Source organism: Hipposideros armiger, unplaced genomic scaffold (genome assembly GCF_001890085.2).
Source record: "Hipposideros armiger isolate ML-2016 unplaced genomic scaffold, ASM189008v1 scaffold_944, whole genome shotgun sequence".
Classification (NCBI taxonomy): Eukaryota; Metazoa; Chordata; class Mammalia; order Chiroptera; family Hipposideridae; genus Hipposideros; species Hipposideros armiger.
The window spans coordinates 557,875-563,141 of NW_017732294.1; the positions used below are offsets into that span (position 1 = coordinate 557,875).

General features: G+C 43.8%; 1 long non-coding RNA gene across 10 annotated transcripts in view; it reads left to right on the plus strand.

Annotated features, from left to right (window-relative positions):
• Positions 1-4,471, plus strand: part of LOC109375406 (uncharacterized) — a 32,324-nt gene extending 27,853 nt beyond the window's left edge. For 9 of the 10 annotated variants that reach the window (XR_002122575.1, XR_002122577.1, XR_002122569.1 and 6 more), the window contains one exon: positions 979-4,471. This is a non-coding gene — a long non-coding RNA (uncharacterized LOC109375406). The remainder of the gene's footprint in view (positions 1-978) is intronic. The other variant, XR_002122573.1, reaches the window with a different exon arrangement.
• The last annotated feature ends 796 nt before the right edge of the window (positions 4,472-5,267 follow it).

The window sequence follows — 5,267 nt, forward strand, 5'->3', positions numbered from 1 at the left end:
TCCTTTAGTATACTCTCGATTGATGCCAGCTCACCACATTAGATTAAGTGACATTTTAACAAACATTGATCAAAAACACCAAAGGTTTGGGCTGGCCGAGTGGCGCGTTGGTTAGGAGTTGGCTTGGGACGCCAGCTCTGAGCAGCAGGGCCCCGATTTGGATCCCACATGAGGGCCAGTGATGCTGCGCCCTTTACAGCTAAGATGGTGAACAACAGCTCAACCTGGAGCTGGGCTGGCCGGCGAGCGACTGCCTCACCTGGGAAGAGTGCAATGATAATACCAACATGGGCCAGTGAAGCAACGTCCTCCACAACTAGACTGAAGAACAAAAAGACAACAACTTGTCTGTTCCCCTCCCCCAATTCCCCAATAAAATCTTAAAAAAAAAAAAGAAAAGCACCAAAGGTTTAAAGAGGAAATTTAAAGCTTTAGGTAGCAGGTTATAGAAGATAGTTTGGGTCATGAGGTCCTTCTGGGTTGCCTTGAAAGCATTTATTTTCTGCTGCAGGTTCAAGGGTTATCTGGGAAGCAGGCCACCGGGACATGGGTTATATTGTAAGCTTGCAATCAGTCTAGTGTGGAAAGGACGAGGTCTCCACCCTTGCCCACAACTCTGGAAGCTACCATTCACTCATGGGTCTGTGACATAGGCTCAGAGTGACGGCTTTCTTAGTTATAGTATAGGTTGTAGGTGTAGAACCTCAAGGATAGAGGGACCTTAAAAAGTCTCATATTCAAACAGCTTATTTAATTTGACTCTAATTCCTTTTATAATATAACCAACAGATGGTCTTTTAGCCTCTGAGTAACTGCACTTATGATGGGGGAACTCTTTCATGGGTCAACTTGTGTCTTCTTTCAAGACCTCTTTATAATATTGAGCTGAAATATATTTTTCTTCAGCTTCAGGTCATTCAGCATTGTTTGTATTGTGCCCCAACTATTGCTTGATTGTTCTCTCTCCTGCCTCTTCAGCTTCTTCTCTCTGCTGCCTTTTGAGCTGCCAGGCACTGTGCTGGGTGATGGGGATATGGAGACGAACTAGACAGTCCCTGCCCTCAAGGACTTCTCAGTTTAGTGAGAGTTCGACATGTACACAGATCATCACAACAGAATGTTATGCTCTACAATGCAGGTATGTACAACGTATTAATGGGGCTCAGAAGACTAGTCATTTGACTGAGTCTGGAGATGCTAGAGGTTGCAGGAACTAGTGCTTACGTTCATTCTTAAAAGAAGTAAAGGTTGACCGAGCAGAAAACAGAGGGAAGGACATTCTAAGCAGAGGGATAGACATTGGAAATAGAATAATGAATTAGGGGAACTACAAGTGGTTCATGAAATTAGGTTGGAAATGTAGGCTGATAATAGATTCTTATATAGCACGCCATAAAATTTAGATTTCATTTTGAGTGTTTTAAGAAGGGGAAGCTTTTGATAGTCACTCTGGCAGTAGTATGGAGTATGTTCTGGAAGATTTTCAAATCTGGACAGGGAGATCAGTTCGAGGAAATTACAGTAGTTAAGATGATACATGATCTAAGGCCACAAGAAATGGGAGTGGAGAAGGGATAAGCTCTTAAATAAGAGATCATAAAAACACAGGTATAATAGAACATGGGAAAATTAAGGTGGTAAAGAGGGAAAACTCAAGGCTTTCAGACTTTTGCAAATGTGCCCCCTCCTACCACCAGCCCTGGTCTTGATGGGAGATCCTCTGATGATCTTTAGATGAGTGTTGCTGTTATTGGCTCCTTCTAGACTAGGGCTTGGCTGTATAGATTTTGTAAGTTTCTTTGGGGGGTGGGGGCAGCCATATAGGAAATGTTCATTCTCAGGAAAACACCTGAACAGCTGCAGGCTTCTTATCGTATTACTAAGTTCCTGGTCCTTCTCATCAATAGCAGGATTACTCTCACTGCACATGTCAACCAAAGCACTTTTTAACAAAAGTGGGGGCTTTTCTATATAAAACCCACTCAGGGAAGAAATGGCCTTAGTTATTACTGTGTCAATAACTTTATTTTGCTTAGGGATTTAAAAATGTTTATGGTCACAACACCGAGTGAAAAATACATTCAATAATCGAAAACCTAAACATATCCAGTGTTTATCTCTTTTCTCAAAGCCATATAAACAGTGTTCTTTGGGAAAGTCTCCACTTAAGGCTCAGAGCAGTGACCCTGGGGATTCAGAGAATGTCTTTCTGTGACTAGAATGATTAATGGGAGATTATATTTAAGCAGGCCTTCTGCATTTTTAGTGGACCTTATGTGACTAACCACCGTGAAGGGGACTAGGAGGAAGAAGGGTTGGGACAGAGAGAATTTGGGCCTTGGGGGGACTAGATAGACTGGGCTCTAATCTGCTCTGACACGTTTTCACCTTGAATGCAAAATAGGGTTAATCTTTTTGTAGTGATTTTAGTGAATGGGGGTGGGAGGGACTGTAAGGATTTAATGAGACTATTTATGTGAATTGCTTAGAACAGGTCTAGAATATGATGCTGATAATGATGTTAACCATGACAAGGATAAAAGCAGACGTAACTAGAGGGTGCTTGTACTTGACATTGTCAAATAGGTTGTGAAAGCAGATGAATTTCGTCCATGCCCTGCTTGCTAACGTGTTGCCTTTGTTCTTATTTCCAAATAGAAAGCTGTCGAAAAGTTGTGTAACACCTCAATAGGGGTTGTCTTAAAAACATAGACAAATGCTTTGGAATTGGTCAAAACTGGATTTGAAACGTGACTCAACTGCTTACTAGCCGTGTGATCTAAGGCGTTACTTAACTTCGTTGAACTTCAGTTTCTGCATCTAATACAATACCTAATCCGCAGGGTTTCCATGAGGATATTTGTAAAGTGTATGCCATAAGCACTCTATAAATTACAGCTATTATTGTTAGTTCTTGGACACTCACCACGTGACAGAAAAAAAACAGCAGGCCCTGGTGGCTGGGAGGACTTCATGGATCCAACAGCAGCCTGGAGTTGTGCTCTGAAGAAATCGTACTCGGATGGATATAATACAACCTGCTAAGTGTCCTAGCACTTAGCAGGTTGTATTATCATTGTCCGTGTCTATGGCTCTCGTCTACCAGACTCCAAATTCCTTATGGGCAAGGACAGTGCCTTATTCATCTTTGTATTCGCAGTGCCTAATCCAGTGCACATTGTAGGTCTCATTAAATGTTTGTTGAATGAAAAAATGAATCATCAACAGACATTAATTGGGCGCCTGCTCTGTGATCTCCATGGGCTGAACTTCTCCCCGCCAGTTGCCTACAACGTTCCAAGCTGCCTTCAATATGCTTTCTCCCGAAGCTTACTCCTGTCTTCTAATTCTTTTGCGGAGGATTTTTCTGTGTAGTGCAAACATAGCAAATATACTTCATCTCAAGGACCATCTCCAATTGATTGATAGTGTTTTCTAAAAAGGGTTCTGAAGCCAGGTTTCAGCTCAGTGTGAGCGGGCTTATAATTCATTAGTGATGTTTGCTGAGGGTGGGGAAAAGGGGAGCAATGATACAAATGCCACACACATGTCATTTAATGTTGTGTTTTCCATAAAACACTCTTGTTTCTATGCCTGCGTTTTCGTCATGGCTACTTGCAGATGTAGCATGGCTGCTGCTGCTGCTAGCGATCGCTGCCAGGTGTTCCTTGCGTAGGACCAGACTGACTGCTGATCGGCAACATCCTCCTCGGCCTGGAATTTGTTCCTGTGGCTGGTACTCACAATTTCCCCCTTGCAGCTTTACCGCAGCCATCCCCTTCCCTACACTGACAGGTAGGCCTCCACTTTCTGTTCAGCACTCAACAGGCTCATATTCCCGTTGTCTTCCTTAGTGTGATCAGTGATTATTGGTCCATGGAAAGCTTTCTTTGTGTTAGAAGATATGACCATTAGAATATAAGTTAAACCATTCTGCCAGAGCCCTACAGTGAGTCATCTAAGCTCTGTGTGAATAGGGAGAAAATGGAACGTGCTAGCAGACAGGGGCAGGAAGAACTTAGAAGGGAGTCATTGTAGATGTGAGACAGAGAGGTGATAACAGAAGGAATAAGATCCTGAAAGATGATGAGGGCAGGGGTGGGAGGGGGAAAGACCTATGTCTCTAGAACGTGGCTGGAGGATTAGCCCGAGGTGAAAGGAGGTACCTGTTCACTGGAGCAGACAGAGTCAGGGATAGCAAGGACACCTAATAATTGTATAAGTAAATGCTGAAGAGCAAGGTGAGCCAGAGTTTCCAAGAAATATCCAAAATGTCCAGCCCAAAGGCTGGAGTGAGGCCAACAGCAGAGCTGCTGTTATATCAAAGTGAGAAACCAGTTTCAAACTTGCTTAGAAACACAGGAAAATATCAAGTGTTCTTGGGCCATGGTCACAGGCAATGTTTGGTTGTCTGGGCCTGACCTTGACTGATTGAAGAGTAGACAGCTAGCAAGAGGACTTACCCAGAAAAGGATTTGAGAACCCAGACTACATGGAAGGACGTTAGATCAGAAGTGAGCTCAAAGTCTGTGAACAAAGAGGGGCCTTACTGTGATCAAGATGGTTGCTGACTAGTTGGAAAACTGGAATGACAGGACCTGGAATCACAGAGTGGATTTTGGAATGTAAAGACTTCAAAACTGGCGTGCTCACGTTAGCTGTGAAGCAGCTTGGATGTCAGCTGGTCGTTTATATGGATATGTACGTGACCCAGGGCTACGGTAAAAGCTCGGCTGGCATGAACACTGCGGGCCAGATCCAAGAGGCTTCAGTGAGGGAGGAATGATGTGGAGGTTGACGGGGGGTAGTACTAAGCCTTGGAATAGTGGTGGGGATTACTAGAAGATACAGACCCGTTTGCACATGGCACTGAGGTTTTGGCCAGCGGAATGAATGCCAGCTAAAATGATCCATAGTGACTGCCCTGTGCCTGCACTTGGCTCTGTGCTATCCATTTACCCGTTTGGGGTCTGTTACAGATGTGACAGTGGGCAGCAATCCTAGGGGAGCCACGGGCCGTAGCACTGATGGAGTCCTGTGGATATCTCCTTGAAAGAGCAGCAGACTGGTCAGCTTGAAGTGGCATAAAGATTTAGGGTTAAATTTTTTCCTTGACCTTGACCTAACTTTATTGAATGGTACACGCTTTTGGCTGTGCTCCATCATGTACTTTAGCTTCTGAGCCTCTAAGCTGAGGTATGAGCTGATACTGTCCTTTGAAAAACCCAGGCACGGTGTAAAAGCAAGTATTGAGTAACTAGAACAAT